We start from the raw sequence: 24172 nt of genomic DNA on the forward strand, positions 1-24172 counted from the left end.
CTCACTGCAAGCTCCGCCTCCGTGTTTCGCCATTCTCCTGCCTCAGCCCGAGTAGCTGGGACTACAGAGCCTGCCACCTCGCCCGGCTAGTTTTGTATTTCTTAGTAGAGATGGGGTTTTCACTGTGATTATGGGATGGTCTCGATCTCCTGACCTCGTGATCCACCCATCTCGGCCTCCCAAAGTGCTGGGATTACAGGCTTGAGCCACCGCGCCCGGCCTATACTCTTTTTCTTATATGGATAATTCTTCTCCAAAAGTACATAACACCCCGATTGTTCTTCGGTTCACCTTTTTTTTTTTCTTTTTTCTGCTCAATGACCACAGGAGAGTAACTTAAGATCACAGTCTCACTTGTAACCAAAGAAAAGACCTCTCATCTCACAAGATCATGGTAAAGAAAGATGATTAAATGGAACTTATTGTAAAATTATAGTCCAAAAGGGAAAATGTGGAGTGGTTTATTAGTAATCTTCTTGCCTAAAGTTTAGAAAAAGCACTTTAGTATTAGTGACAAATACTTTTGTATTAAATATAGCCATGCAGGCCGGGCGCGGTGGCTCACGCCTGTAATCCCAGCACTCTGGGAGGCCGAGGCGGGTGGATCACGAGGTCGGGAGATCGAGACCATCCTGGCTAACAAGGTGAAACTCCGTCTCTGCTAAAAATACAAAAAATTAGCCGGGCGTGGTGGCGGCGCCTGTAGTCCCAGCTACTCGGGAGGCTGAGGCAGGAGAATGGCGTGAATCTGGGAGGTGGAGCTTGCAGTGCGCTGAGATCGTGCCACTGCATGCCAGCCTGGGCGACAAAGCGAGACTCCATCTCAAAAAATAAAAAATAATAAAAATAAATAAATAAATAAATATAGCCATGCATATTTTATGGAATGTTGTATCAGCAGATTAGAGAATACAATATAAAAACATGATGAAGATATCCATTCTAAATTACTGTGGAAGAAAGAAATAAAATAAACTATTTGAATGTGACAAGGCAGCCCACAGGGTTTTCTGTGTGACACCCTTAGAAGTCTTCACAAGGAAAATCATGGCAAGTTTAAGAGCACTGCGGTATAAAAAGGAAAAAACAAACTAAGACCAGTCACAAAAGAAAATCGAAGTCATGTACACTAACAACAGCTAAATAAAGCTAAATCCAGTGTTTAAAACGTACAAAGCCATGAGAGAGGCAAGAACTAGGCTCAGTAAAATACAGATGCTGCATGTCTGCTAAAAATCGGATAGAAGCATATTTACGCCACTGTTTTCTGCAGAATTACTGAAAACAATAAAAGTAACAGAACCTACATTTTTAAAAATAATGAAACATGCAAAAGGTTTTCTTAAAAAGGTCAAAATATGAATAACCCTCTTTTGGATATAAAGTCTCAGTGTTCTGAAGATACCAATAAACTTTTTAACTTCAATGCATTTGTCATAAAATTTTAACAAATGTGTCGCTCTCTTTGTAAGTGATTCTAGCATTTCATCTGGAAAAATAAGCAGGTGAGAAAAACGAAACCCAAAATCTAGAAAGGAAGATGATTAAGGCAGACTTCACCAGTCATAAAATAGATTTGCATTATTAAAAATATATATACTATAGGCAAAGAAGTAACTAGGAGTATAAATCAAGATATTTCAAAAAATAGAGTCTCTGAATTTGATGGGAACTTATTGTCTACTAAAGATGGCATTCCAGTCAAAGGAGAAAATATGAATTATTTATTATAGCATTAGAAAAACTGAGTAGCCAGAAAACAATATAAATTTTCTTAAAGCAGATATCATTTGAACTGGATCACTGAATTAAATGCATAAAGCAAAACATGATAATGTGAAAACAAGCTAATACAGTTGCTCCAGAAGTAAATGGACGTATCACTTTGAACAAAAAGCAAAATCCTGATTTGTAAATGTAATTAATGTATCTGTTAAAATTCTTTGTTATACACATTAGAAACTTGAATCTAACCAAAACAAGATATTAGTTGGTGATAAATAATTTAATTGAAGGAAAAGCTGAGAAGGCAACAGGACAACCTAAAAATGTTCTCGGTATAGTCCTTCGCATGACTCAGTTGCAACAATTTCCAAATCTGATCATTTAAATTTCACAATTTCAGAAGAGAAAATCTAACAACCCAGTCTCAGTGAAGTGCCTTTGCATGAAAAGTTCACTGTGGTAGAAATGGAATCCTCTGGCTACTGATAGAGTGTCCCGTTTGCTGATGTGATATCCCTGGACAGGTATCTGTGAACCAGGATTAGCCTTGGGTGATAGAACAAGTTTTAAATAAACAGCATCACAATGAATGTAATTGAAAAGTCAAAAAGCAAATATAAAAAAAGGGAGGAACCTTGTACAACACGTTTGATAAAGAGTACGTTTCCACTTTTAAGAGAGAACGCTAAAAAATGAATTAAAATGGAAAAAAAAAATGGCTGGGTGTGGTGACTCACGTCTGTAATCCCAGCACTTTGGGAGGCCAAGCCAGGTGGATAACCTGAGGTCAGGAGTTCGAGACCAGTCTGACCAACATAGTGAAACCCCCATCTCTATTAAAAATACAAAATTAGCTGGGCATGGTGGCACATGTCTGTAGTCCCAGCTCCTCGGGAGGCTGAGGCAGGAGAACCGCTTGAACCCGGGAGGCAGAAGTTGCAGTGAGCTGAGATTGAGCCCCTGCACTCCAGCCTGGGTGACAGAATGAAACTATGTATCAAAAAAAAAAAAAAAAAGTCATGAGAGAATGAATATCGAAATCAATAAGGGCGGAGATTCTGGAGAGGGAAGCTCAGGTACAGACCTCAGCTCTACTCTAGTGTACCTGTGAACTGGAACCAGTTTCTCTTCCTCTGGCGTGTTTCCTCACCAGAGGAATAGGGATCAAAATGGTGCACAACTCACGTATTTTTTTTGTAGATTAGATGAATCAGTTCTAGCAAAATATTTACTTCAGAATCCAGCACGGAGCAAGCACTCAATAAATAATGGTGTACTTGCTTTGATAAATATTTTTATTAACCCCTTAGGAAAGGGCAACTTATTATATACATAGAAGTTTAGAGGTGGCTGGGCGCAGAGGCTCACACCTGTAATCCCAGTACTTTGGGAGGCTGAGGCGGGTGGATCACCTGAGGTCAGGAGTTCAAAACCAGCCTGGCCAACATGGTGAAACCCCGTCTGTACTAAAAATACAAAAAGAAAAAGAAAAAAATAGCCGGGCCTGGTAACAGGCACCTGTAATCCCAGCTACTCGGGAGACTGAGGCAGGAGAATTGCTTGAACCCAGTAGGCGGAGGTTGCAGTGAGCGAAGATTGCGCCATTGCACTCTAGCCTGGGCAACAGAGCAAACATCCATCTCAAAAAGAGAAAAAAAAGGTTTAGAGGTGAAGAATATATACAGTCAGTAAACTTATGGGAAAAAAAAAAAAAGAAAACACAACAAAACTTCAACTTCGTTGATATTTAAAGTGATGAAATTTCAAACAATTAGAGAAGTCTCATTTTGCTATTAGATTGGTGAAAATTAAACAATACCCACTACTGCTGAGAGTTTTCATTTGACCCTAAATCGCTACAAACTTTTTAAAGGCAATTATTACAAAAGTAACTCTAAAAGTAAGAGGCATGCCGCATCCGTATCAGTGGCAGAGATATTTGCCTTAGGATCAGAAACACACCCCATCAGCTCCCTGGGCTACCTGCTCTTTGCTTTGTCAGGATACTTACATTGTGCTTGTCCAAGGCTCCTGTTTTCTTTTTTTTTTTTTTTTTTAGACAGAGTTTCTCTCTTGTTGCCCAGGCTGGAGTGCAACGGTGCAATCTCGGCTCACTGCAACCTCTGCCTCCCAGTTCAAGCCATTCTCCTGCCGAGGCTCCTGGGGTAGGTGGGGATGCCTGTGATGGGCTCCCCACCTCCCAGGCGGATCCAAATACAAGTTGGCAAGATCAAACCCTATTATCAAGTGCTATTGAAGCCTAGGTAGTAAATAACAGGCGATATCTGCTTGGCTGCAGGGCTCAGCGTTGTACTTCATTCTAGCTTCACCGAGAAACCCTGAACTTGTAGGGTTTAGCACAGTTCCCATCACTCTTAAACTACTTATTTTCCCTTTCATTTGTCTCTGTGTTTCCCCATACCACTACTTAAAACACATTGAAGAGACAAATGGTTAATACCTCAAATTTCCAACTTAATCTATTTCTATACATTTATCTATAAATTGAGTCAAATAAATAATGGAATTTATATGTACGGAATTTTCCTTCCAACATTGTTATAATCATCAAGAAAAATAAAACATTATTTATTATTCCAGGACAGGCTCAATAAATTATGATATATGCTTAAAATGGGATACTATGTATATATTTAAAAAGCATAATGTAAATTCATATGTACTAATGCAGAAAAATGCTCATTACATATTATTAAGAAAAACAGCAAAGTGGACTACAGTAAGGGTAACATGATCATTTACATAAAATATGTTTATGCTTATCTTGCAAGTTTGCCTCAAGGGCAACAATTTAATTGCGGCCCTTCAAAACCAGGCAAGGTCTGTTGGGCCTAAGTAAAATAATTGGAAGTCACGGTTGTGAATTATACGATGAATTTCATACCTTAATGCAACGACAGTGTTTTAAAAATTTTAAACTACGATAGTGTTCAAACAAAACAAAATGATTTGCCTCAATCCTACACTGGAAAAATAATGATACAGACATTCATATTCATTTAACACTTCTAGAAGTGAAAAATTTTTCTTAAGAAATTCTTAACAGAAATTACTATTTTGGAGTGGAACAAAGATGGTGAAAAGTAACCTTACTTTTACGATACATACTCTTTTTTGTGGTTTGCATTTATTTACTGTGAGCATGTATTTCTTTATGCTGAAAAGACTAACATAAACAAATATATATAAGAAGCCAACGAAAAACCTCGTATACTTCAAATATATACAACATACATGTTTTCACAAAAATAGGACATAGTCATGTTTTGATACTCCCACTCCAGCAACGTCTAACTACATATATTTCTACATATGTTCTTCTACTAAGTTTTATAGGTTCTTCTACTAAGGTTTTAAGTACCTATAAAATATTTATAATATGTCATATGACTTTGCAAATATTTTTTATACATGATGTTACTTCACCTGAATTTTTCTTCCATCGCACTTCTTAATATCTGGTAAACATATGCTCGTTCTTCTCAAACTTGCATATGAGACTTTCTTGTATTATTCCAAGCTCTCCTCTCCCCCAATAGGGGTGACTCAGTTCCTCTCCTGTACTGCTTACTTATGCTGCGTACTTTTATCATGTATACATCACATTGAGTTCTTTATCATGTTTATTCTCTCTCTTCTATAATCTGAAAGTTCCTTGAGATCAGAAATAGCACTTTATTTTTCTTAATGTCACTAGTGCCATGCAGAATGCCAGAAACAAAATTGGTTCACCATACATTCTTTTAACTGACCTGAGAGAAAACATTTCATATTTTGGTCAGTCTGTAAGTCATCTCTACAGTATAGAAGAATAGTAATTACTGCTATTTATTGAGGGCTTACAATGACATTTCTTATGTACTTGATATGCATTATCTTATATAAGATTTACAGAAATTCTAAAGATACTATTATGATTACTAAGCTCATTTTTTATGTGGGGAACTTGAGATTTTGAATCATTAATTTTCTTGGCCAAACTATGATCTAGAACTTAATTATGATATCCTTAGTTTAGGATTTGAACCTAAAATAAAGAAAATCATGCAATTACCTTAAGATTCAAGAATGCCTAAACTAAAAGTAATGCTTTACATTCCATTTCTTCAGGTTTAGCAATTAAGTAGAAACAAAACACCCAATGAATATAAATAAATTGGCTTATAAATACATATATATCTATATATGTCTCAGCATCATAAAAATACTATAATATATTCATTAATTATTGGAACATGTATATTAGAAAACATAGTTTGCCCAAGAAGAGAGCACAGAAGATAAGCAAAGCAAATTACTGATTTTAATACTTTTCACTCTAAAGAGATATAAATCCACAAGGACTAAAGATATCTCAAATTATACCTTTCAAGAAGAAGCACCACAGGAGCCCCAAAACAGGAAACCTCACATATACAGTTTATAAATATTATTTTTAAAAATATAAAAACTATCAAGAATCATAGAAAAATCAAATGTTCTAAAGCAAGAAGAATCAGCCACTGATTTAATTATAGTATCATTATATCAGAAAAAAGATGAAAAGTCTTAGAAATTGGTTTTATTAAAGCATTTAAATTTTATTAACAGAAATACGTAGTTTGAGAAAATGGAAATTTGCAAATTAAAAAAATATGTCTGTGGCCATAAACCTGTTTTTAAAAAGTAGGAAAAAAGAAGAAATTATTTCCAATCTCCATTCTAGTATTATGTAACATAAAAATGCTGTGAAGTATAATTCCCTTACAGTCTGAAAAAGAATAGAAAATACTTTCCAGCATAGAAATTCATATACTTGAATTTGAATAAGGAATTACAATTCCCTACGTTAAAGAAGAGTTACAACTTTATCACCTTCTCTGTCTGTATTGATCCCAGTTGTCAGTGGTGATATAAAGGTATAGGGAAAAATCTCATTGCCATTAATTGCTAATTGTAAATATAAAGACACTCAAGAAAATTCAGGATGTCACTATGCCTTGTTCTTCAGTGCATTTATGTAAGAAGAAAGCACCCTGTGAGAAAGGCACCACTCTCTACTAAATGACCTGCTTGGGGCCTTAAGGCTCATGGTCTCCAAGCTGTTTAGTGGCCTGTGTCAAAAAAATGACTTGTTTCGGTCCAATTTCTCTCAATTCAATAACCCCTAAGCCTCTCAAAACAAAGCAAAGTTAAAATGATTTTCAATTGCTTTGGACTAGGATGTGTCAGGCAGTCACCACCATTTCATGAACATCAATAGAACAAAGCACTCACCCTTAAACCTTTCTCTTTTTCTCATTAATCAAAATTCCAATGAGCTGATTTCTTTTTTAGCCTACTCTAGAAGAGATTTATGAGAAATGGGATTTTTCTGACTCATGACTTTGAGCTAAGTACTCTGGATATATATTCCAGAGAAAAGCAACACAGCTAATCATCCCACTTAACTCTAAATAATATGCCCTTGATTATGAATTGTATTCCAAAAGTCCAGCAATCAAGAAACTTGAGGGAAATGAGAGCATGGCTTTCTGTTCTCAACTCTATTTCTCTGTGAATGACATTTTTTTCTGTGGTTTATTTAGTCATACATTCTCATATAAGTTCATTGTGTCAGAAAGGTAAAATCACAAGAATTAGCGATGGAGGATTTCACCTACTCAGCCGCCTGTCGTCATCTGTCAACCTTCTACCCATTCATCACCTAGCCTGTCACACTTGACATAAGCTTCTGAAGGGATGGGCGAAAGGGAGGCAGGAGAGGCTAGATAAATGTCTTCATGATCATCTTTAGCAATGTCAGACGCTCAGCACTCTCAGTATTTTAGACTTGCCTGTGACAGCTTTTCCACTAGCGCTAAAGCTGCATTCCAAATTGATATTTGTGGCGGTGTGGATTCTGGGCTAGAGCAACGCCTTAGGCAAGCCAAATTCTGCAGTTTGATACCAGTAAACAATATGATCTCTCTTTGTGTTTATGTGGATGTGCTGGAGTGGAATGAAGGGAGGATAACTTCAAATGACAGTTGCCACAGGTGATTAATTTCTTTTTTTTGTCTTTTACAAATTTACTCTGCCTACTTTAATTTAAATTGGTGTTCCTAATGGTCCTTTCATTTTGCACAAAAGCTGAAGAGATGCTTTCACTCATGAAACAAATAAGCAGGCAGGATGTCATCCATGAAGATGATGCTTCTGACTCACTGTAAAAAAAAAAAAAAAAAAAAAAAAAAACAAGACCTATACTCTGAGGTGTTTCTTCTTTATTGACATCTACCTGATCAGCCCATTTGTGACCAACAAATGCAATTGTGAGGTGAGACAGCTGATGGAGAAAGAAGGGATGCCAGTAAGATGGGATATAGAGAGATGCAACATAAAAGTTTTAGGAGAAAAGGCCAGACTGAGCCCAGAGAGCAGAAAATATGCTCCAGCTCAACGTTGCTAATTGTAATCAGGAAAAAGTAAATTAATCTCACCATGGCTCAGTGACAAAGGGGATAATAAATGAATGCTACTGCAAAAGGATACCATAAATTGTGATAATGCTTATGAAAGTATTTAAAAGTTACAAAGTATTATTCAAGTACTAGTTAAATATTATTTATAATTCTCTCATATCAAAGGGAAGTCAATGGACTGATAATTGAGCCTTTAAACTTTGCCTTGGGAATCAGAGAGAATATAAAATCTCATGTTTTATTAACTTCACTCTGTTTTTTTATGGTCTAATCTTAGTCATCTTTTAGGGTTTCCATTTTGGGATATATGTAAACATGAAAGCAGTGGGATTAGTATATATCAAAATATTTAAGCAATACATATTTAGAGAAGTTGGCAGCACAGAAATGAGCAACTTTTAAGAGTAATTTTAGCCATCTCATGGGAAAATTAGAATAATAAAGTAATACAATGCTAAATAAAGATTTTCAAGGATAATGGCCACTCAAATCACAATTCATTTTTATGACCTGAATTGTTTTTTTTGAAAACAAACAAAAAACTTTACATTTTTAATTTTATTGCAGAAATATCCTTTAGAATTTATGATTCTAAAGGAAAATATCAGGATTTTTCACTTTCTCTTTACTCAGTCAATAGTCAGGGTCTGTACTGTGATTACCTGACATACATTCAAACAAATGTGAGCTCCCACATTGATCTATCACTCTCTGGGGACCAGAGCTCTCAGAAGCTCTGTTTCTGAATAACAAGGTGAGAGTGAACCGATACAAACCTTCTTTGAAAGAAAATGTCAGATTCGGAGTACAGAAACAACAGAAATATCACAGCCTTCCTTAGAAGATACACAGGGCTGCATTTCCTAAAGTATGTCCTCTAGACACACTCTATTAGAAAATCTGATGAGCACGTATAGCCAAAGTGTTTACTGCTACTGACTGCCCAAATCCACTCTTAGAGGAAAAAAATTGAAATGTAGATAACCTTAAGTTGTATCCAAAATATATTTATAATTTGAAACTCAAAGTTGAGTAATGACTTCTTTGTTCTACATAGACAATACCCTGTCTGCCTCCTGTAGCAATGCATGACATTTATTCAATTGGTGGGAACCCACAGGGTAAAAAAGAGCTCAGAAAATAAAACATTGATCAATTATTTTTTATTTCCCAAAACATTTTCCTTTTTATACCCCAAAACACCTTACCTGGACCAATATTTTAGCTTATGAACTACCTACCTCCAGCTTCTCCTTAGTCCAAATCATCATCAGACCATTAATAGTCAGATTTGGATTTTCAAAACCCACCTCTGATCATGACTCTTATTCTTAAAACTTTTGAAGGTTTTCCAGTGCTAACACACACACACACACACACACACACACACACCCTTTACAAGGCACATGATAACATTACAGCAATGTTTTTATCCTTAGTTCCCATTAACCCTTCATATACAAGCTCACACTGCAGTTAGACAAAACCACCTATTTTCCTTCTAACACTGCCTGGATTTTTCTTCTCTGTTCACACTGCTTTATTCTTCTGAAATATTCTTACTCTTCTGTCTCTGCCAGGTTGAAATTTTACATATCCTTCAAGTTCTATGTCAAAGATTAAACACTAAGTTTTCTGACTGCATATCATTTCTCAGTATCCCAAATTTCCTTTAAAATACTCAGGAATACTCAAAAGCATTTGGTAATCCTCCACAGTGGCTCTCAATGGTAGAAGCCAAACTGTAACTAGAATCTGGGAAGGATTTTCATCAGTTACAAGACATAACAAACCTAAGTGTCATTCCAATTTGGCAAGAAATGCTGGCTTGCTTGCTGTCATTTGAGGAACACCACATTGCAGAGCCTACAGAATGGAAGCATTGTCTCCACCCTCTTGAAAACCCCCCTTGTTAAGACCCAGATTCTCAACTTTGTGAGTTTTTTTACATTGCATTTTATTAATTTTTTAATAACAAAATCTATTAATTTTCTAATGGCCAAATACTTTCATTATATTTTATTTTCTTAAATGGATTATCATTTCCAGAAAATTGATGAAAGGAGGTGGTCTGGAAGAAGTAGTAGGGATGGGCGGTAAGGCAAAGATTCTGCAGTAGTATAATCCAAACACTGTGGAGTTGGTGGGAGGGCTTAGAGAAACAAGAGGTAGGAACAAATTTTCCTTGGAGGAACCATATCATGTCATCTCTTGGTCAAGGTTTCAGACAAAGAGGTGATTAGAAATTATATACATATATATGTATGTGTGTGTATAGAATATAAATGCATTAAATTAACATTTAAGAAAACAATTGGAAATTTGACCAAGAACTACATATATGAACATGCCTCTCAGCTGCAGATCTGAGACAAAAAGTATACCAAATGTTCAAGTGCAGGTGTGTAGTTTTTTCTTTTAACTGCATGATAAAAATGATTTAGCTTTGCTTTTGAGAATCAAAGACATTGTGTGAAATGAATTTTGTGCAATTATTTTTTGCTTACTATGTAGGTCTGTAATGCAAATTATAATACACAATTTATGCTTATGTTTGATGCCATAAGATTTACTACATTTCTGCTGAATTTGTCTGATAACCCTCCCCAACTGAATTGAATGGTGAATAGTAGAATAAAGATATGCCTCCTATTTTTCCTTCCATCAATTCTAGACAGGATTTTCCCATTTTCAGGACAGGTAAAAAGGAAAATAACTTGAATGGGACCAGTGAAAAATACTTACTATTCAGAAAATTACTTTGTAAACTTGTTGGATATGTACAACTCTAACACATAGGTAAATAACTGAGTATTATATAAACATTAATCCTCAAAACAAACATTTGGTTGGGACACATTAGAAACAAGATATTGTCCGAAGATACACAAGTTATTATGAATGGCTAAGGTAGTTGCTATCCCATCAAAAACATATATTAGAATAAAATTTTCTAAAACAAAACAATATAGTCATAGCATTCTCAGCATATTAACAGATTAGCTAATAGAGATTTCAATGAATACTAGTAAATGTAGCATATTGGTAAAATAGTTAATGAGCCTCATATAAAAGAGTATGTAAGTCAGAGATAAAAGGTAAATCATAAATGTTTTTAAAGGTAAAAAATAAACTGCAAAAGTATGTGAAAAAAGCAATCAGTGGATATAAATACTGAGATATTAGTAAAATAATCAATAAAATTATGTACCAAATGTATTCAAAAAATTTTTTTCTTCTAAAAAATAACGGGATACACTTGCAGAACATGCAAGTTTGTTACATAGGTATACATATGTTCTGGTGGTTTGCTGCACCTATTGACTCACCTTCTAAGTTCCCTCATCTCACCCCCACCCCCAACAGGCCCTGGTGTGTGTTGTTCCCCTCTCTGTGTCCATATGTTGTTCTCATTGTTCAACTCGCACTTATGAACGAGAACATGCAGTGTTTGGTTTTCTGCTCCTGTGTTAGTTTGCTGAGGATGATGGCTTCCAGATTCACCCATGTCTCTGCAATGGACATGATCTCATTCTTTTTTATGGCAACATAGTATTCCATGGTGCATATGTACCGCATTGTCTTTATCCAGTCTATCATTGATGGACATTTGGGTTAGTTCATGTCTTTGCTATTGTAAATAGTGCTGCAATAAACATTCATGTGTCTTTATAGTAGAATGATTTAATTTATTTGGGTATATACCCAATAATGGGATTGCTGGGTCAAATGCTATTTCTGGTTATAGATCCTTGAGGAATTGCCATATTGTCTTCCATGTTATCTGACTTCATGGTACCTGACTTCAAACTGTACTACAAGGCTACAGTAACCAAAACAGCATGGTACAGACATATAGACCAATGAAGCAAAACAGAGACCTCAGAATGCCACACATCTACAACCATGTGATATTTGACAAAACTGACAAAAACAAGCAATGGGGAAAGGATCTCCTATTTAGTAAGTGGTGCTGGGAAAACTGGCAAGCCATATGCAGAAAGTTGAAACTGGATGCTTTTCTTACATCTTATACAAAAATTAACTCAAGATAGATTAAAGACTTAAATATGAAATCTAAAATCATAAAAACCCTTGAGAAAAACCTAAGCAATACCATTCAGGACATAGGCATGGGCAAAGACTTCATGCCAAAAATTCCAGAAGCAATTGTAACAAAAGCCAAAATTGACAAATGGGATCTAATTAAACTAAAGAGCTTTTGCACACCAAAAGAAACTGTCATGTGAACAGTCGACCTACAGAATAGGAGAAATTTTTTGCAATCTGCCCCTCTGACGAAGGTCTAATTTCCAGAATTTTCAAGGAACACAAACAGATTTACAAGAAAAAAATAAAAACATCAAAAAGTGGGCAAAGGATATGAACAGACATTTATGAAAAGAAGACATTTACACATCCAACAAACATGAAAAAAAGCTCAACATTACTGATCATCAGATAAATGTAAATTAAAACCACAATGAGATATCATCTCACACCAGTCAGAATCGCAATTACTAAAAAGTCAATTACTAAACAGATGCTGGTGAAGCTGTGGAGAAATAGGAATGCTTTTATACTGTTGATGGGAATGTAAATTAGTTCAACCATTGTGAAAGACAGTATGGCAATTCCTCAAAATTTTAAAAATATGGCATCTGGGGCACTGTTTTGCCATGTATACAAAGCTAGCTTAGAGACAAGAGGAAAGGCTAGAAATAAGTAGGCACTTTTCTAAATAAAGAAGTGTAAACACCAATGTTCCTTATGGAATAGTGCCAGTATATCCCTTTTTAAATGTTTTTATAAATGATTTAGAGAAAAAGTACATAAGAGAATCTTGAAGTTTGTGGAAATCTTTTCTGTGTAATGCAAAGCTATGCTGAATCTAAGTGATCTAAGGAACAGTTTGTAATTTGAGTTATAAAGAGCAAATTCATTTTAATCTGGGGCAGTGTATTTAAAAATATATAATGTATATGTAGAATATATGTGTCTTGGTAACACCCATTTGCACTTAAGTTATCAGCTTTTGAATTATTATACTCATATCCTTCAAGACAACAGGAAATAAAGATTATTGCTTTCAAATATAACTATCAAATACTCATCATCGAGCAACTTGGAATATATTAGTATATTTAGTGTAAAACTAAATATACTAATTTTGCATTTATGCTATACTTAAAGCCTATATATCACTGTGAATGAGGGTTACAAAGATTATTATTTTCAGTTATCTGGATTTCTCAGTAGCATTTGACACAGTTCATCATTCTATCTCAGAAGTACTCTGATTACCTGACATCAGAGACATAAAACTCTAGGTTTTTCAGCTAACTCTCTGGACTCTGTCTCAAAGTATTCATAGTCGCTTTCTCCTCTACTTTGTGTCTTTGGAAAACTGTAAGTCTCTATTACCTGGAACTCCACAGAAGGCCATTTTTCTACTCAACCTGTACCTTCTCCTTAGGTTTCCTTCCACTACCATAACTTTAAATACCATGAATATGCATATTACTCACATTTTATTCCAGGTTTCTCTTCTGAATTCTGTAGCATGTATTTAAGTATCTACTTGGTATCATCACTTGATGTCTCATGAACATCACAAATATAGCATGTATGAGACCCAACCTTCAATGGCCCGCATCCCAAACATATTTCTTTTCTGCTTTTCCTTATCTGAGCAACAGACTTGACCTCATATCCAGTGCTCATGGCAGAAACCTGGGAAGCATTCTTGAAACAAGTCTCTTGTCACCCACCTTCATTCCATCCTTGCTTGGGTGAATTTTGATTAAAATGTTCCCTTCTTTCCATTTTATTCCAGGTAACTTGAACTTTTAAAAAAGTCTTCTAATAGATCTGTCTGGTTCTATTCCTCTCTCTCTCTAATCCTCTACTTAAACAGGAGGAAAAGTGATATTTTTAAAGACATAATAAATGTAGCTCTCCTTCTCAAAAATCCAGTGTCCTTAAAATAAATTAATACATCAAACACATTCTGCTTATAGTACAGCTTGATCTGTTCTATTGCATTTTTATCTTCATTTCCTGTTGTTTATTGAAAGAATATTGGATTATTTCTATTTCTGGACAACATCAAATCCTTTTAGGTTCAAGCATGTTATTATTTCTACCTGTTGTCCAATTCTTCTGTTCAATCTTTTTCCTAGTCTTTCCCTCTCCCAGGACAAACAACCATCTGTCAACATCTACTCACTTATTTCATCTTAGATTCAATTCATTTTTCACTTAGAGACTATTCCTCTGACACCACTACTTGATTTACACACCTCTGTTATTACTTTGATAGCATTTTTAAACTTCTCTTTCATGCAAATTGTGGGAGTTATACAGATATTTAGTTAATTATGTGTATGGAGACTGTAATAGTCCATTTTCACACTGCTGATAAAGACATACCCGAGACTGGGCAATTTACAAAAGACAGAGGTTTAATTGGACTTACAGTTCCACATGGCTGGAGAGGCCTCACAATCATGGTGGAAGGCAAGGAAGAGGAAGTCACGTCTTACATGGACGGTGGAAGGCAAAAAAAAAGAGCTTGTGCAGAGAAACTCCCATTTTTTAAAACCATCAGATCTCATGAGACCCATTCACTATCACAAAAATAGCATGGGAAAGACCTGCCCTCATGATTCAATTGTCTTCCACCAAGTCCCTCCCACAACACCTGAGAATTATAGGAGCTACAAGGTGAGACTTGGGTGGGAACACAGAGCCAAAACATATCATTATCATTCCATTCCTGTCCCCTCCCAAATCTCATATCTTCACGTTTTGAAATCAATCATTCCTTCCCAAGACTCCCCCAAAGTGTCAACTAATTTCAACATTAACTCAAATGTCACAGTCCAAAGTCTCATCTGAGATAAGGCAAGTCCTTTCTGCCTTTGAGACTGCAAAATCAAAAGCAAATTAGTTACTTCCTACATACAACGGGGGTTCAGGCATTGGGTAAATACAACCATTCCAAATGGGAGAAATTGGCCAAAACAAAGGGGCTATAGGCCCTAGGCAAGTCCAAAATCCAGTGGGGCAGTCAAATTGTAAAGCTCCAAAATGATCTCCTTTGACTCCATGTCTCACATCCAGGTCACGCTGATGCAAGAGGTGGGTTGCTATGTTCTTTGGCAGCTCCGCCCTGTGGCTTTGCAGGGTACAGCCCCTCTCTGGCTGCCATCACAGGCTGGCTTGGAGTGTCTGTGGCCTTTTCAGGTGCCCAATGCAAGCTGTCAGTGGACCTACCATTCTGGATTCTGGAGGATTGTGGCCCTCTTCTCACAGCTCCACTAGGCAGTGTCCCAGTAGGGACTCTGTGTGGGGGCTCTGACTCCACATTTCCCTTCTACACTGCCCTAGCAGAGGTTCTCCATGAGAGCCCTGCCCCTGCAGCAAACATCTGCCTGGGCATCCAGGTGTTTCCATACATCTTCTGAAATCTAGGCAGATGTTTCCAAACCATAATTCTTGACTTCTGTGCACTTGCAGGCCCAATACCATGTGCAAGCTGCCAAGGCTTGAGGCTTGCACCCTCTGAATATGCAGCCTGAGCTCTGCATTGGCCCCTTTCAGCCACAACTGGAGTGGCTGGGATGCAGGGCACTAAGTCTGTAAGCTGTACACAGCACAGAGACCCTGAGCCTGGCCCACAGAACCACGTTTTTTTTCTCCTAGGCCTCCAGACCTATGATAGGAGGGGCTGCTGTTAATATTTCTGACATGCCCTGAAGACATTTTCCCATTGTCTTAGGGATTAACATTTGGCTACTGGTTATCTATGCAAATTTCTGCAGCTGACTTGAATTTCTCCTCAGAAAATGGGATTTTCTTTTCTATTACATCGTCAGGCCGCAGATTTTCCAAATGTTTATGCTCCGCTTTTCTCATAAAACTGAATGCCTTTGACAACACCCAAGTCACCTCTTGAATGCTTTGCTGCTTAGAAATTTCTTCCACCAAGCTGAGCATGGTGGCTCATGCCTGTAATCCCAGCATTTTGAAGGCCAAGGCAGGTGGATCACCTGAGGTGAGGAGTTCAACATGACCTGGCCAACATGGTGAAACCTCATCTCTACTGAAAAATACAAAAAATTACCTGGGCATGGTGGCAAGCATCTGTAATCCCAGCTACTTGGGAGGCTGAGGCAGGAGAATCACTTGAATCTTTAAAAGGCAGATGTTGCAGTTAGCCGAGATCACACCACTGCACTCCAGCCTGGGCAACAGAGCAAGACTCAGTCTCAACAAAAAAAAGGAAAAGAAAAAGAAAAAGAAATTTCTACCACCAGATACCCTAAATAATATCTCTAAAGTTCAAAGTTCCACAAGTCTTTAGGGCAGGGGCAAAATGCCACTAGTTTCTTTGCTAAAACATAATAAGAGTCATCTTTCTTCCAGTTCCCAAAAAGTTCCTCATTTCCATCTGAGACCACCTCAGCCTGGACCTTATTGTTCATATCACTATCAACATTTTTTTCAAAGTCATTCAACAAGTCTCTGGGAAGTTCCAAACTTTCTCACATTTTCCTGTCTTCTTCTGAGCCCTCCAAACTGTTACAACCTCTGTCTGTTACTCAGTTCCAAAGTCACTTCCACATTTTCGGATATCTTTTTAGCAATGCCCCACTCCCGGTATCAATTTACTGTGTTAGTCTGTTTTCACACTGCTGATAAAGACATACTGAAGACTGGGCAACCTACAGAAGAAAGAGGTTTAATTGGACTTACTGTTCCCCATGGCTGAGGAGGTGTCACAATCATGGCAAAAGGCAAGGAGGAGCAAGTCACATCTAATATGGATGGCAGCAGGCAAAAAAAGGAGCTTGTGCATAGAAACTCCCATTTTTTAAAACCATCAGATCTCATGAGACCCACTCACTTTCATGAGAACAGCATGGGAAAGACCCACTCCCATGATTTGGTTTTCTCCAATCAGGTCCCTCCCACAACATGTGGGAATTATAGGAGCTACAACATGAGATTTGGATAGGGACACAGAGCCAAACCATTCAGAGACTGACTCACCGCCCTGTGCTATCAAGATAAAGCTCAATGTTCTGTGAAGTAAGAATTCAGTCTATATTTTTACTGTTGATTTCACATGATCTAAATCAGTTTTTAATGAATGCTTAAGACATTTAAAAATTTCTATGTTGTAAATTTTATTTAATGTGTGACCCTGATAAAATGGGCACGAGCTAAGTCAACAACAAATCTGAGAGCAGTGCAAAGGAGGCATTCCCTTCATAGATTTATGCTGAACAAATGTAATTATTGCTTCACACTTGTAAATTTAGGAAACGTCAATTCATTTACTATTTCATACACAAGGTAAAAATTTCATGAACTGTATTACTTCCAATAGATTGTAAAGGCTAAAGTATAGGTAAGTACAACAACAACCAGCTGTATTTATGGAGGATCATCTATAGGTTGCTAAGGAAAATAAGAATGTTTTGAGAATCACCTGGGATTTGATTTGATGTCGGTATTTTAATCTTTCAAAATGAAGGCATTTTAATTTCAAAATTATACATGTTCATTTTTACCTGACATTCCCAATTCTAATAAATTAAATTTGGCTCAACTTTAGCGCACTGATATTTAAAGACATCTTAGCCTGTGACCTAGACTATTCTCCAATTGTAATGTATCTGTTTCATCAAATCCCATTGTTAATAATGATTTTTCAAATTTCTATGGAAAATAGGTTCCTGAAATTTTCTCTCATAGTAATTAAGAGAAAATGCAAAGTTTTTTTGTTTAACATTCTGTCTTACCTATTGACTGTAGGAGCTGTAAGACAAAAATGGTGTATTTCTCACTCATTATTTTATTTCTAACATCTATCTAAAACAGTGTTTGAAACAAAATACATATTTCTTAGTAAATATAGTCAAGGAAGGAGAGATGTTTCTAGTCTCTTAAGACAACAATTTGTATAAATATTGTTGTAGTGCAACTCAAAGTAGTTAAACATCTCAAGCATATCAAATACAAAGAATCATATAATTTATCCTGAATAATAATCATTGACAGTATAGTTTATGAGCAGAGTAGGATCAGATATAAATTTTACTGTGGAATTTAAACAAATGAAAAGGATCAAGTAAAACAGCTTGGTACATTTCCCTATTTTCTTCTGAAAGACCAATTAAAATGATCAATTTATATATCATGATTTCAACTTGCTTTACAAAATCATAGAAAGTTGTTACTATTTTAGACTATTGCCCAGAGAGATCACTGAGATTGAAGAAATTTTAGTAACAAGTAAAGAAATTGGATCTTTTAAAAGATCCATATTCCAAAATATCCATAATCTAAAACCTAGACTTTTTGTTCAGACCACAAATGTTCTGGTATCCTTACAGTTAATCCAAGATTGGAGTGATTAGGGCCAATATGATACAAATAAATAAGTTAAAATATAAACACTAACACAGGTAGCACAGATATTTGCAAATAGAAGAAATCCAGAAACCAAAAGTTGAAAGATCTAGATAACAGAAAGGTAAAATTGGATTACTCTCAATCAGAGGTTATTTGTTCTCTTCCTTGCTTTATAAATCCTGCTGGTGTAAGCTGCATGACTTTTCAGGTAATGACTCCTCTTGTATCCAGGATGAATTGGAAGTGCTGCAAGTAAATTTGCCTTCAGTTTTAGCAGAAGGGAAGCTCCTGGGAGATCCTCATATTAAATTTGGGTTAGTTTCTTCAGAGTCAGCAAAACAAAGCAAAATAAAACCCAACACCCAAAACCTGTAACAATAATATGATGAGAAACAAATTAACATTCACAAAAAAATCTTTTGGAATTAACACACTGCATTGTATTATTTGCTTAAATATCTATATTATTGTAATGGCTGTCGCTAAATCTAATTACTGCATGTGGAAAATAATTTCATTGCTGAATCTGTCAAAATAAGCCTGGCATATTACATTATAAAGTCTATCTATAACAATTAAACATGAACATGAGTAACCATTTCAGCAAAGAAATACTACAGACTAATGATCCATCCTTACTGTGAAATTCAGTAGTGTTATGATATAGATTGCAAAACTCAGTTAATATGAATTTCCTGCTTTTTGTATATACAAAATGACATTTTCAGTACATATGCATACACACATGTACATACACTCATACATAGTGTGTATTGTGTGTGTTTATTCACATATTGCATGTTACTTTTTTGATATAGCATATTAGTCATTTTATTAAGTCTCTTTATAAGTCTTGGGTAACAATGAAAGATTTCATGTCAGCGATGTTTGGAGAGCTAACTCTAAAACTATATTAGTTGGGATGTCATGATGTTTAGATTGCACTTTGACAAAGGAGAATGATATTTGTCTTTAAAAGCTGAAATCATGAAGCACAACATTGTTCATTATAAATGAAACTACTGGTAGTATTGGTTATGGATGAAAACTGACCAGGTAACAACACATAAATAACACTTGTTAAAGATACACCAACATTTAAAATACATACTAATAAATTATTCCCTTGCAAGATTGTGCATGAAAATATTGATCCTATTTTGGTGACTTAAACTCCACCAAACCTTAGTTTTCTAAAGGTATACTTTTGTCCTTGAGCACTATTAATTCTTGAAAGCTATCATTTAGTTGCCATATTAAATGAGATAACATATGTAAAAGTATTCACATTTTTAAAAGTATAATAAGAGTAATTATTATCTTCCTGAAAGAGTGAGAATATAACAATAATATAACTTTCTCTTCTGTAAAGTGTTATAGTAAAGTGTAATAGTAAAGTGTTACAGAAGATAAAGTTATATTATTGCTGCATTCTTACTCTTTCAGGAAGATAGTTCCAGGTTGCTCATCTAATTTTCTATTACATAGATTTCAGAATGTTCCCACAAAAAGATTTTATACTTTATGAAATTCAGAATGATCATCAGTTTGAGATTGCCAGGTGGCTGATAAAGGTGTTTGATAATCCCAGTTTTATATATGTTTATAGACATTTAATGAGACAATGCCATTAGCTTAGAATTAGTTATGATGAATTTCAAAAAATATTGACATTCATAAATATTAAAAATGTGTTTAAAAATTGAGAAAATATTTTCCTATGGGAAAAATAAACGTAAACATATTACAAACATAGCCATTTGGACTAAGGAATTTTGGCCAGAGTAAATTGAATGGGAAATTGGAAGTTACAAATGTGTTAATATTGTCTTACACACAGTAGTTTATCTTTTCATATGTCATATGTACCAGGAAGGCAACTATACTTCCTTCCAGTTGCCTACCAGAAAAAAAAAGATGTTCTTTCAATCATACATAATTGTAGACATGTTTATACCCACCAGAGATATATGAGAGTGTTCATTTACCTAAAAGAATTTTGACATTTTGTGTTATTATTGTTTTTAGGCTTTGGCAGTGAGATCCATGAGAACAGATTTTGTAGTGTAAATTAACAATTTTGATTGCATGCAAAGTTAAAAAGTGCTGTATACATTTTTAATGAATGTTTTATTTTGAAATACTTTAATATTCACAGAAAACTATCAAAGACATTACAGACTTTTCTTATACCCCACTCCCAATATTTCTCACCGTTTATATCTTATACTACCATGGTACATTTGTCATAATAAATGAATCAATATTAATACATAAATGAATATTAATATTAATTGGCTTATACAACAAATAATATTCATTATTAAAATAATATATAGATTTATAAATAATTACCAAATATTGATATATATAACTAATATAAATAACTACCATTATGCTATTATGTCATAAACCACTATTATAGTTACTACTAACTAAACTCCACACTTTATTCTAGTTTTTTAGTTTTTTTCTAATGTCTTTTCATTTTTCCAGTATCTCATCTAGAATATAACATTACATTTATTTATCAGGTCTCCTTAGACCCCTTTGAGCTGTGTAATTTCTCAAATTTAATTGTTTTTGGTGACATTGACAGTTTTGAGAAATATTGGTCAGGTATTTTGTAGAATTTTTTTTCAAGTGGTATTTGATTCATTTAAAAAAAATAGACTAGGGCTATGGGTTTCACGTAGAAGGTCAAAGATGTAAAGTGCTGTTCTCAGCACAATATATCAATGATATGTGTAATTGACTGAACTTTATCAGTGATGATACCAACACTGATCATACACGTACCTGATTAAGGCAGTGTTTACCAGATTCTTCAATGTATACTTATTTATCTTTATCTCCCATTTCCATGCTGTATTATTTGGGGGAGAATCATATTGATTTCCAATATATCCAATATTCCAAACACAAAGAAATGATAAATGTCTGAGATGATGATATGCTAATTAACCTGATCTGATCACTATACATTACATGTATCAAAATTACAATGTACCCCAGAAATATGTACAATTATGTGTAAACTTAAAACAAAATAAAGAAATAAGTCTATGCCATACTTAAGGGGTGGCAGTTGTATTCCACCTCCTTGAGGGGATGTATCTATACGAAGTGTTCGGAATTTATAAGAAAAATTTGTATTTTCTTCTCCAGGGATTGAGTTATTGAATCACTTATTAAATCACTTATATCACTTCTTTAAAATTACCCAGTCTCAAGTATTCTTTATAGCATGTGAAATCAACCAAATGCACCAATTGTTTTGATTTTTCAGAATTTCCTTACTTTCTGGTGTGAGAAGATGCACCTAGCCTTTTCTTGTGTATTCCCTAACTCAGACATAAAATTAACCATTTTTTCCAAGAAGTCCTGGTTGCTTTAGTGGAAAATGGTGCATGATGGGGTGCCCTTTATATGTGACCTGCCCCTTCTCTCTAGCTGCCTGTAAGATTTTTTATCTCTCATTGACTTTGGGGAATGTGATAACTATACATGTTGGGAAGGATTGTCTTGTACAGCAACTTGCGGGATTTCTCCGAATGTCCTGAATTTGCATGTTGACCTCTCTAGTGAGGGTGGGAAAATTTCTATGGACAATATCTTCAACTACGTTTTTGAAGTTGCTTGCTCTCTGTCCATCTCTTTTAGGAATGCCAATTAATCATGATTTGTGTCTCAGCACAATCCCATATTTCTGAGAGGTTTTGTTCATTTTTAAAATTCTTTTTTCTTTATTTTTGTCTGCCCACACTGATTTGAAAAAGTGGTCTTTGAGCTCTGTGGTTCTTCTTCAGCTTGGTCTATTCAGTTATAAATGGTTCCAGTTGCACTTTGAAATTCCTATAGTGAAATTTTCATTTCTAAAGTTCTGTTTGGTTCTTCTTAAAATGGCTATATTACCTTTCACCTTTTGAACTGTTTTACTGTCTTCCTCGAATTCGATTTCAACCTTTTCCTGTAACTCAAAAAGCTTCCTTGTCATTCTAATTTTGAATTCTACCTGTCATTTCAACCATTTCAGTATGATTAAGAACCATTGCCAGGGAGCTAGTGTGGTTGCATGGACATTAGAAAACACTCTGGTTTTTAGAGTTGCCAGTGTCCTAGCACTAGTTCTTTGTCATCTGCGTGGGGTTATGTTCATTTAATCTTTGAAGTTGCTGGCTTGGATGGGACTTTTTCTTTTATATTCTTTGATATCCTTGAGGATTCAACTATGGTATAAGTTGGGTTTAGTCAATTGGCTTTGTTTCTGGATACTATTATGGGCCACGGCTCAGCTCAGCACTCCTGGCCTGCATACTCTAACCCTGACAGGCTGGGACCTGGCCTGCTTGTTTATTCTCTGGCCACTTGAGGTTAGGCACCTGCTTCACTGGAGGGGCTGACATGTTCCCAATTGTTCCCACTGGCAAGAGCACTCTAACAGGGACTGCCAGCAGAAGCACTCTGGTGAGGTGGCAGAGGTGGCAGTGAGCTTACATGCATATGCATGCTTGAAAGGAGGGGCAAGGAGGTTGTTGCAGGCAAATGCACACTGCCAGGGGAAGCTGTGGGCAGGTGTGTGCTGGTGGGGGAAGACTGCAAGTGGGTATGCACTTGCAGGGGTCTGTCTATAAAAGTAATCCCATGAGTAGGCAGGCTCTGCCAGGAAAAGAGTTATGGCAGTAGCTGCTGGCAAGAGGAGGCTGTGCTATAAACAGGTTCAGCCAGGGTGGGACCCTGGGAGAAGCTGTCGGTCAAGGGACTGCTCACATCAGACTGGCCTCATCCCATGGCCAAGATAGCACTGCTCTGTCCAGGTCTAGCAGCTAACAAAGGTTGAAACTGCCTAGAGGAGTATGGTGAGACCAGGGGGATGGGTACCCATGGCCATGCAGTGCCAAAACTTCTTGTCTCTGCAATGGCTGGAGTTCTCTCTGACAACTCTCCAGGCAGTTCTCCCTGCTATATTAGAAGTCCAATGTAGGTCATGGGGTCTCCAACAGTCAGGATCCCAGAGGTCCATGGTGAGAGTGGGCCACTTCACACCTATAAAACTTACCCCTTCCGTAGGAGCTGTTTGGGGCCAGCAACAAATCCTGGTGCTCGGCAACCCCCGGCATGGTTCGCGCTTCCTCCTCTTTCAGCCCCAGGGGCTGTGTCCTTCCTCTGTAAACTCTCAATGCCTTCTTTCCAAAGAACTGTTCAGAGTGTGCTGGTCTACTCAATGGTCTAGTCTCTCTTGGTGCAAGAAGCTCTTCCTGGTTGCATGTAGTTGGCCATCTTGTCTCTGCCTTCTCATCACTGTTTTGTAATTTTCCTTGTAAGGAGTTTTTACCTCTTTGGTTAAATTTATTCTTACATATTTTAAAACATATTTTAGCTATTTTAAATGAAATTGCTTTCTTGAAGTCCTTCTCAGCTAGTTCATATTGGTGTATAGAAACACTACTAATATATATAAGATTATATCATCTGCAAAATGGAACAGTTGACTTCCTCCTTTCCAATTTTAATGTACTTTTATTTATTTCTCTCTCTCTCTCTCTCTCTCTCTCTCT

The sequence above is a fragment of the Papio anubis genome, chromosome 6, assembly GCF_008728515.1.
Source record: "Papio anubis isolate 15944 chromosome 6, Panubis1.0, whole genome shotgun sequence".
NCBI classification, from domain to species: Eukaryota; Metazoa; Chordata; class Mammalia; order Primates; family Cercopithecidae; genus Papio; species Papio anubis.